This window comes from Amphiura filiformis, chromosome 13 (genome assembly GCF_039555335.1).
Source record: "Amphiura filiformis chromosome 13, Afil_fr2py, whole genome shotgun sequence".
Classification (NCBI taxonomy): Eukaryota; Metazoa; Echinodermata; class Ophiuroidea; order Amphilepidida; family Amphiuridae; genus Amphiura; species Amphiura filiformis.
In genome coordinates this window covers 198,032-209,563 of record NC_092640.1, presented here as the reverse complement: position 1 = coordinate 209,563, position 11,532 = coordinate 198,032, and the positions used below count along the sequence as shown (strand labels likewise).

The following is an 11,532-nucleotide window of genomic DNA, read 5'->3' as shown; positions in this document are numbered from 1 at the left end:
TATGTACTTAAAGTGTATGTAGTTGGGATGAAAAGCTGACGATCAGTTGAAAATATTGACCTTTCATATTGAAGGTATACATTTTTCCCCAAAAGACCTATTTTTTGTGTTTTGGGAAAAAAATCCATATCTTCAATACAAATTTACAAACGGTCAAAATTTTCAATGGATCGTCAACTTTTCATCCCAGCTACATATACTTTAAGTACATATCATTAGATTTAGAAAGTTTACTTCGAGGACTGTTGTATATCAATTTTAATCATTTGCCATAAAATGTGTATTATATTGCAAATTTTAAAAGCACCTAATTTAGGCAAATTTTGGTGCTTTTTTTTAAATGTCAGCATTCATTAGTCTGTGTGGCAGTGGCACATCCTTGCACAAAATGTTTTGAAGAACCCTGTCGGTCAAATTCATCAGGTGATGTCTACTAGTGCCTAATTGATAGGCAGGCCTACATGTAGGCCCTACCTGCAAAGTTGTTGACAAGTTGTCTTTTTCTGTCAATTGTTTTTCCCTCAAATTTAAATTCGATTTACACCACAGATCCTGGAAGTTTACACATATCATCATCTCGATCTTTCTCTTGCTTTAGCTTGTTGCTGTGTTGCTGCAGGTGGTTCCTTCCAGTTCCAGTACAAATATTATCTGTAAAATAAACCAAAATATCAATTAAAAATGTTTAAATTTAATACATGTTTTTCACCAATATTAAATTGAACAACCTACTGAGCCCACAAAGTGTCATGGAAGGAAAAAATATCTTGGGCCTGATTCAGTAGTTTTGGCCTCAAATTAGTAGTTTGGGCCCAGACTTAGTAACTCAGGGCCCAACTTAGTAACTAGGGGCCCTGAGTTACTAAGTTGGGGCCCTGTGTCACTAAGTTTGGGCCTTGAGTTACTAAGTCAGTGACCCAAATTACTAAGTTGGGTCCAAGTTACTAAGTTACTATCACAGGGCCCTAACTTTCTATTTCCAGGCCCCAAATTGCTAAGTTAGAAAAAGAATGATTCTATGAAATTTGAATGCTTTTATGATACTCAATTTATTATCCAGTAAAGTTGAAATAATATGACTACTGTATGTTGAATTTCGCACATTTGATTTGTGCATATTTATACAGAGCTAAGTACAATTCAGCTGCAACTGCAACAGGGGCTATTTTAGGCGAAAAAAGTCACTGCACGTTGGTAAGCAGTGGTGGCGGAAGTATTAGAATTTAGAGATGCAAACATATTTTGTGCCGGTTTGATTTTAGCCCCCATTGAAGGTGTGAAGTTTGGCATTGTGGGGCCAATGCGTGCGAATACTGTGTTTTGGTCCAAAACACAGTATTTTTAGGACTAGAAGGGAAGATTCACAGGGCAAATATTGCTTTAATTTTTCTTTTATTAGAATGTTTAGGGGGAAGTCCCCTCCCCCCGCTTCCGCTGCCTGTGCTCGAGATTTTTTAAAAATCACACGTTAAAGTCTCTCATCTTGACCAGCCAGGTGGGGAGCGGCAACATTTTGAAATTGACCCGCTAATACGCCACTACCATTAGTTTACCGGGACTAATGCGAGCGTAGCGCGCGAAAATTTGCAATTTTAATGTTAAAATGAGGCAAATGTGGATAATTATTGTGACATAAAACCTGGCCAAAAAAAGATGCACATTACAGCTTTTGGTTAATTTTATCCTGGTATTAGGAGCCCCGGGGATGTCTACAATCCATCAACACATGTGGTGGAGGCTCATACCCTACAATTTATGACGCGATTAGCACTCGAAACTTCCCTCCCTCATTATAATACTAAATTTTAATATGGCAATAATGAGGGTAAATTTTGCGCATTGACAAAATCTTTCAATTTTTCAATAATCATAAAAGGGGATTCCTCGAGCATAGGTTTAGAAAAGGCGCATTTGCCATTGTTAAGCCTGTTTTTCACACCAAGTTTTCCATAATTATGGTGAATATTTAAAAGAAGAGGTCCAGATCCACTGTACTGTATGTTTGATTGATTTTGTCCCGATATTGAGCCGGAGGGGTTATCAATTTGCCTCATTATCGCCTACATGCCATTCCAGGCTACCTCCTTGCTATTGGGCCAAGGGGAGCACAATAATATTTCCAAGTCGACCCAATGGCCTACTTCATGGACTACAATTACTTTACCGGAACCAATGCGCGCAAAGCACGACGCGAAAGTGACAAATTTTGATACTAGGTAGCGCACTATAACAAATAATCGCCCCATTGAAATACACGTAAAAATGTCAATTTTCACTCGTTTGGAGGCCTTTTGGGCAATATCTCAGATATTTAATAATATGAACCAGTCAATTACAAATCGATGAACGTTTTACATTATCGTTTTCCCGGTACAAGCCCGTAACCAACACCCTCACTGTTTTTGGCTTGAACTCGAGGCTGGAATCCTGTTTCTGCCCACTTTTTAATTCGCGGACCGATTTTCTCGATAATTGTACAAATGCGACTTTGGCAATGGCGATTCAAATTCATGCATAGGTTTTACACTTTTATTTAAGCAATAACACGCCACTCCCTCTCTGGTTATCATATTAGTCCAAAGAGCAGCCCAAAATACCTCAAAACAGTTTTTGTATTTTTAATCACTAGGGTTACACGAATGACGCGTTGATTTAGCGGTGTGCTCTTTAAAATGGGTTTAAAAGTTTGAACAATTGTCATGATTCTGGCCTCAAACCGGAACATAAGATGTTGAAGCATTAACGAGGACAAGCATAATTTGTGCCGATGATACTGGGACATTTTCGCGCGAAGCACACGAAAAATGTTCAATTTCATACTATTTTAGCTCAAAATGAAGGTGACGACTGGTATTTGATGGACCAGCAGTGTGCGCAAAGCGTGCAAAAGTTACAAGTAATATTTTGGCCCAAAACACAGTGTTGAATCTTAATGGCGTATATATATTTTAAGCACGGATTTTGAATTCTCAATGCACGGATTTTTAATCTCACTGCACGAAAGTGCCAGGAGGCACGTTAAAATAGCCCCTGAGCTGCAAGTGCAACTTGTGAAAACCTAGACAGGGATCAATGACTAAGTATTCTGGACCTTCAATAGACCATTTAAAGTGAGGTATACATTCATTTACATTAGACCTTTGTGGCCTAATCCTTTTTGTTAGCCAATAAAAAAGATTACTAAACTCATTATACATACCAGATTTTTGATATTTCAGTCAGGTTCACAGTTAATAAGTTGAGTTCTCTATACACCATGATTTGAAGTCACAATGAACATCTCCTGAAAGTGGTAACTGTACAGTTCACTTCAAGTTGACATCACTGAAACCTAGTTGTGAAAATTCAAAAATAAGATCTTAAAATGTGGCAACATTTTACAAGAACAAACATGTTTTTTAGGTTTCTGAAATTGGGCTGCACTTACCATAATCATGATAATATGTAAGAATCCTACCCCAAAATTACATTGGAGGCCTAGCCTAAAGTACTATAAACATGATAAATGATTAGTATACAAGCATTGAACGTTTACAAGTTCAAATGTATGAATATCTTCATGAAGTGAAATATGGAATGTTCCATTCAACAAGGCTTTTACCGAGTTGAATAAAACAGTTCACATTTCACAGAATGCAAATATTTTTCCATTGAACAAATAAAAACATTCAAAATTTGTTTTAACTCATTATCTTAAGGGCTGGGGTATGAACGTTTGGACAGTATTTATTTTGGGACATTAGAGCACATCAGACATATCGAATTGCATTCTGAATACGAAGAATGTCATTCTGATATCAAATAATTTTGATTTTTGAAATTTGCAATTTAATACACATTTTATGGCAAATCATTAAAAATTGATATTTTGATATTTACCAGTACTTGAAGTAAACTTTATAAATCTGATGATTTATACTTAAAGTGTATGTAGGTGGGATGAAAAGCCGACGATCAATTGAAAATTTTGACCTTTCGTATTGAAGATATGAATTTTTTCCCCAAAACACCAAAAAAAATTAGATCTTTTTGGGAAAAAAATCCATATCTTCAATATGAAACGTCAAAATTTTCAATTGACCGTCGGCTTTTTCTCCCTGCTACATACACTTTAAGAGTATATCATTAGATTTATATAATTTACTTCGAGGACTGTTATATATATCAAAAATTTGAAAAATATCAAATTTTATAATTTGTCATAAAATTTGTATTATATTGTGATTTTCAAAAATGAAAATTATTTGGTATCAGAAAGACATGCTTCGTATTCAGAATGCAATTCGATAGGTCTGGGGTGCTCTCATGTCCCACAAAAAATACTGTCGAAACCCAATAAACGCTCATTTTAGATCCCTTAAGTTCGTGCTTCCACTTAATTTTATAAATCACCAGGAACACAAAATAAATCAAAAGATATCTAAATGCGATATTTATTTTAGAATACCCATGAAAAAACGTCAAAATAGTTAAGAAATCTTGTAGTTTTCATAAAAAAAAGTTTATTTTATGAAAGAATAGATATGAATCTTACATAAAATGTATTGTAACTTCATTTCTAAGAAGTAAGTTTCAAAATTACGCAAGTTGGGGACCAATTTTCAATTGATTATCATGTCGGACGGAATTTGTCAATTTTTCCATAATTACATCTTAAATAAATAGAGGTCAATACTTTAAGTATACACAGCATTAATACATGACCTTATCTTTATAATGCAGGTAAAAAATATTAAATTTTGAGAAGTTGCCAAAAAAGTCAACATTTCATTCCGTCCGACATGATGCATTCCGTCCGACATGGCCCATTTTTGAGATGTTGCCGTTTCCATGACAATGATTGTTGAATAAAGATTGCATGAGAAATTTAATTTATGAATGTTCCTTTGACTATTTGGCAGTGACTTTATAAATAAAATATTGTTGTAAGTTTCGATAGAATATCAATGTGAATGTCAAAAGCCTGGGAACCCCATTTATATCGATTCCGTCCGACATGGTCACTTTTTCCCGTCCTACACGAAGCCATCAAAGAGTTTTCAGACAATACTGCCATAGCATGATAGCTACATGTATGTACCATATCCATACCCAGGTAAAATAAAACCAGTCCAGTACTTCTGGAACAAAAATGACAGCCATATTTGCTATCAAATTCCGTCCGACATGATTACGACAATTTTGAAACAGGCCCAATAGAGATCAAAGTGCATACTTTGTGTACTACAGCACAAAAGTGGAACTGTGACCAGCAATAAAAATGTGCGCCAACAAGATCCCATCTTACTTTTTGGATGATTAGCTCTATTATTTCCATAATGGCTCTTAAAATTTTTTGCCAAAAGGCTTGATGAACCCATATTTTGATGATCCCCCCCCCCAAAAAAAACTTTATTGCTCACTCCCTTTTAGCCTGCCAAAATAAATATATGCCCAGAGTACATGAGTACATTAATTATCCTGCTGCACCACATTAATTAATTTGCACCATGATACATAGTTACATACATGTACATGTCTGCATTTTTTGACCCTTTTTGATTGACTGAAGACATAAAAAAAAACTCTATTTTTTCGCAAATGGGTCTTTTTGGGTCAAAAAAGTGGGAATTTTTGCCTTTGGCAATTGAGGGGAATCTGCCCCCCCTGGTTGCCACTGAAACTAATAAAGTTCATACATGAATGACTGTACAGGCTTGTACAAGTGCTTGCTGCAAAATATCTGTTACCATGGCATATATACACGCGTGACAACAAGCGTGTGTATTGGACCTTGTGGAAAATAATATGCACTGGACGGCTGGCAGTATGCGCTTAATTTATAAAAGGAAATCTGAAAGAAATAATAATCATTAGCATATAAATTTCTACCCATCTATTCTACATGCATTATATCTGTAAGCCTCAAATTTGCCAATTCATACAGTTATTGACTTATTGTAGTCATCTGTATTAGTAGTGTATTAATGTCTGAATTATATTTAAAATAGTGCCCAAAACATCCAAAATATTCTTACACTTAGGCCTACTGCTTGTAACTGCCTTATGACATTCTTAACATGTTTTAAATATTTTAAAATTCATTTAAGGTAATTAAGGGGCTATACAGAGGTCAAAGATCAAGTTTTCAAAATGGCAGCTTTCCACGATCAAGGTACCGTATTCATTCCAATAAGCGCCCAGGACGCTTAACAAAGTCATTTTGGGTGGGCGCTTATTTTTAGCGGGTTTACCAGGTTTTTTGTAATGGGCGTCGTCTATTAGAGAGGAATTTACGCATGTTACAAAAGGGTCCTTGACATTCTAGTACTAGTAGCTTTTCTGATGCAGAATATGTGTAAGTACAAGTTTACACAGGACTTGTAGTCCTCCAGCTATTTCACTGTATCGACATCGTATTGTTGTCTATCTGTCACTTCAACATTAATGGTACCCAATTGCAAATTGGAAATACCCTAGATGGGCGCTTATTGGGGCATGGGCGCTTATTGGAATGAATACGGTATTAAAATGGCAATTAATGAAACAGTCTTATCAAAATTAATCTTATCCAGCACAGTATTGCTGGCATTTGCTGCTTGATCAGATCGTCACAATCATCCACCTAACTTACCTTGTGCCTTTTGCGTGCCCTTGCAAAGGCACAGTTGCTCTAGTTTACTTATTTTCCGGCCAGGCTAAACTACATGACTGCATAATTTAATGCAAGTGCAACTGCCAATTTTAAATGTCTTCAACTGCTTTCTATGGCAGTCGAAGCATTTAACTCTATGGTACGACTGCCTATTTAAGTAGTCATTTGTCTTCGACTGCATTTAAAGACTGTCTATGCAGTTCAGGGGTAGCGCTAGGTTGCTTTTGGGGGTCCCGGACCCACCAAAATAGAGTTCAGACCCCCTTTTTAAAAATTTTCTACAAGTTCAGGGGTCCCTGCAGACCCCCAGTTTTTCAATCTAGCGCTATTGCAGACATACTATTTATGCTGCATTTTTGCAACTCAGACTCACCAAACTGTACTCCGGAGCCCCTACTTTTTAATTTTCTACAAGTTCGGGGGTCCCTGCGGACACTGGAGTGTTTAGTTCTAGCGCTACCCCTGATGCAGTTTTGTATGGTAAAAAGGGTTGTTACAATATTTTGTGTTCTGAATGATTGTTGACATGTAAAGGGTTCACAAAAAATAACTCCCCCTCTAAAATTACAAGACATTTCTTTGCATAACTTGACATACATTTTGTTGATTTGAAAAATCCAAAACCTGTGAATAAAGGGATCATTTTCCTACCCTCCCAAAGTTCTCCCTTTCCTTAAAAAATCTTTTAAAAAAAAAAAAAAATGCACTTTTCCACATCCTACATACATTTAATGTACAAAAACATTCTCGATATCTTTGTTTTGATTTATTTAATGGTGTTTTTTGTTTTCTTTAATTTTATGTATACGATTACCCAGTCACCCATGCAATCATCTTGCAGTATAAAACAATGACTAATTGACATGTACGGGGTTTTTCTAGAAGATTTTATTGAGCCGGTGTTTCAAAAATGGTAAAATCAATTTAGGAGTTACAAAACATTTCTTTGCATAACTTAACATTCATTTTGTTGATTTGAAAAAATTAAAAACCTGTGAATAGAGGCATCTTTTGCTACCCTACCAAAGTTATCCCTTCTCAAAATCTTTTTTGTCTTGGTCAAAAATAATCACATTTTTTCAAAAATGATGCTTTAAAAAAAGTTGCGCTTTTCAACATCCCATACATGTAATGTACAAAACTTTCTCGGTATCAATGTGACAATTGATTTAATTTTTTTTCCTTCACCTTTTTGTCTCTGAACTCTTAGTCACCCATGCAACCATCACGTAGTGCAAAATAATGATTTGTTGTTAAGCCAATTTTGACATAAATGAGGATGTTGAAAAGTGCAACTTTTTTTGAAAGCATCATTTTTTGAAAATGTAATTATTTTTGGCCAAAACAAAAAGATTGTCAGACGAAAGAACGTTGGGAGGATAGAAAAACAATTCCTTTATTCGCAGGTTTTTAAATTTTTTCAAATCCACGAAATGTATGTCAAGTTATGCAAAAAAAACGTTTTGTAATTTTAGGGGGGAGTTATTTTTTGTGAACCCTTTATATTTAACAGCTATGTAAATGCATATACCACAAACCTCACAATTTCACAAATCACTCATTCCCTTTCATTTGACAGGTAATCGTTTAAATTATCATGATTATGTTGCAATTCTATGGCTATTGGCTACGTAAACATGTACCACTCACTACCGGATACCGGTACTGATAATGTATCGTGCGAGTCTGGACTCGGACTCGAGTCCACTTTTTGTTGGACTCTGACTTGGCTCGGACTCTGACACCAAAAGACTCGGCTCGGCTCAAGACTTTCGGACATAAAGGACTCGGACTCGAAGCCGAGTCTGGTCCGAGTCCAGTCCAATTAAATCCATGTAAAATGTGAAATGATTATCTAAAAATGTCAAAATAGATCTCAAACTCAGACTTTACTTATTTGGCCATTTTACAAATTAATTGGGGCTGTCAAATCTGTGATCTGTCATATATCCTGCATATCCACCAAATTATTTAGATTTATCTGTCACTTATTAGAATCATATATTATTGTTATCATTAATGAAATAATTGATAATTAAATGCAAATTTTATTTTTATTTGGACTACATAAAAATATCTAAAAGTTCTTTCATGGAACTTTCCAATCCAATCTTGAAAGGGAGAAACATGCACACTGGACCATACATCTCAGCTCAGTAAATTGAAATATGGCTGTAGGGTGCACATTTGTGTGGGACAAAGATGTTTAGAATTACAGGTGAATTTATGTTAGTATTATTATTTATTATGACAATGATGATAACGATGATGATAACGTGAATGATAAACGATGATGATGATGATGATGTTATTTTCTATAATATATATTTGAATACATTGCAATTCATTTACATGTATGCTTCTCTAGTCCCTGGGTGCAAGTTCACTGTGCGTTTACATGTAGTGTGCCACACACACACAGATAGCCCCACATGACTGCTGTGAGTGCTGTCTGATACAGGTGGTCTAGACATAGTAGTTTTTGCCATCAGGAGTTACCTGTTCATGGGTATGGTTGGTTGGTTGAGTTGTGTTGAGTCTTTGATCTGTTAAAAGTGTAGGGTGGGGTGGGTGGGGTTTGGTGGGGTGGGTACGTGTTTGCGGGCAAACGAGGACACGCACAAGATTTTTCACCCTAAACTGCGGACTTACTTCCAACCGAGGACAGTCCGCAATCTCAAACTGCTGCAAAAGACCTCAAATGCATGCTAAATGCTTTATAACGCTATTTGCCTGAAACCGAGGACCACGTGTGTAAAAACTACCGTCCGTACATGTAGGTGATGGCTAAAATTCCGTTTCGTATTATACACAAAACAAATCTGCCATTTTAGTCCACGGTTAGGCGATGAAAACATCATACACACGTCCTCGGCTAGATAGCAAAGCACAATGTCCTCGCGACAAACACACACAGGGGTGGGTGTGTATAGGGAGAGCGGTGTGGTGTAGTGTACAAAACAAATTATGTAGTGAGTGACTTATGGCCAATGACCTTCTTTTTCTACAATTTTATCATCAAAAACTTATTTAGAAACAAAATGATATAAAATTTTGCTCCATTTTTGGGATAAAATGACACATTTTTTCAAAATGTTATACCAAATGACCCCAGAATTTTATACCCTTGAAAATATCCCTTTTTCATTTTGTTATACCCAAATGACCCATTTTTATAACTCATACTAAGCAATGCCAGTAGACAGACACATGACACATCATAAGTTGAATGCCCCCCCCCCCCCCCTCACACACACACACACACACCCAGACATGGACTTCGAGGACAGTCTTAAGTAAGTAAATGTGCAACGCTTTTGATATTTTGATGTTTTGGGAGACTGGGAGGGATCAGAACAAAAAAATGATGGAGCCTATTCTTGACTGTGTAATATTCCTTCACCACATTGCCTTACGGGGACAGTCTTATACGATGGATAGTTTAGTAACTATAACTCGGCATACTGAGTTATAGTGCACTCTATTTATATCTTTTCCACAAATAAGAAACACCACAATATGTGGGCTCATTTTGGGCTCCAAGGATGTAGACGAGGAACTCTCAAGGACAGTTTTGGCCTGCATGGATGATTTTAATCCCATTGTACCAGAGTATGGGCGTACATGGATGATTTTAATCCCATTGTACTATACTACCATACCAAAGTTGAGATAATTGATCTACATTGATCTCATCTTTTGGGTGTGTTCAACATTCCCTGAGTTGGCAAAACCTGCAATCTTCATGGAGTAATTTACTTAGTGCAAAAGTGGTCAAAATATTGCTCTGCAAAATTGCTTTATTTTCATGATTTGGATTTATCATATTGAGCAGCATTCTCCTTGTGATGTTTCTGCACTGTGTAGAGAGGGTCTACAAAATCTCTGAGGTAAAACTGACAAATGCAAGATATATTTCTTGATGCTTGAAGTTTGGATTTCTTAAACGTACAGTGCATCCCTATGTACCGCTGCAAGACTTCAGGTCCGTAGATGTCATTATGTTTATGATAAAGACTGAAGTCTTGCTGGCAAGACTAATACGATGGACAGAGAGTATCAGTTTGTGAATGAGGACATCGTATAAGTTCCTTGTACTAGCCTGCCCTGGTCCATGACTACTGAGTTTGATGCAACTTTGAAATCTAAAGCTGCTTGCCTAGTAGCCCGTTGCCTAGCATAATAATTATAACATCTGCATCTCGCATGCATCTGTACATGTATAGGCCCCGTGCAAACTTTATCATGGGACTCTATCCTACAGGCTATATTCTACAGGCTACAACACAATGTACACAATGATAAGTAACAAGTACTTTTAAGCTTACCTACGGTAGACGTCCTACCCGATTCATTCTGAATGATAAGACCCGTAAATTGACGGGATTAACACGAACTTGCAGTTTCTGGACAGTTTCCACAGTTGTAGACGATAATAAATCGGACACACGGCCATTAAATCCCACCGTTTTTCTATGATGAACGACTTTTTCTCATAATCATGATAATCTCGGTTGACATCGCGCGGCCTTCCTGTTAGCCTGTATCTGAAACGGGGTGAACGTGCAGTTCGGCAAAATCGCCAAACGGGATGTATTATACGGTATACCATGAGGGCCAATATTTTCCCAGAAAAAAAATTTATCCCATAAAAAATATTTATCCCAGAAAAATATTTATCTAAAAAAAATTATCCCAGAAAATTGCTTTTTTCCTTTAATAAATCCAGCCTATAGGCCTATCCGGACTTTTTACGTCACTAACACTATAAACATGAAAATGTTGTCTGGTGGGGAAAAACACATTACAAAGATATAAGCCACGAAAAAACTCCTGTGAAAAGCATGAAAATGCCCGGAGATAGAACCAAGCCAAAACAAACCCAGGAGATTTCCCGA

At 36.5% G+C, this 11,532-nt stretch overlaps 1 long non-coding RNA gene across 1 annotated transcript; it reads right to left on the bottom strand.

The window, feature by feature from the left end:
* Window positions 1-247: 247 nt before the first annotated feature.
* LOC140167157 (uncharacterized) lies at window positions 248-11,195 on the bottom strand. The gene is made up of 3 exons (XR_011860966.1): window positions 10,963-11,195; window positions 3,200-3,331; window positions 248-651 (listed from the first exon to the last, which is right to left on the bottom strand). It is a non-coding gene; the product is annotated as an uncharacterized lncRNA (long non-coding RNA).
* Window positions 11,196-11,532: the final 337 nt, after the last annotated feature.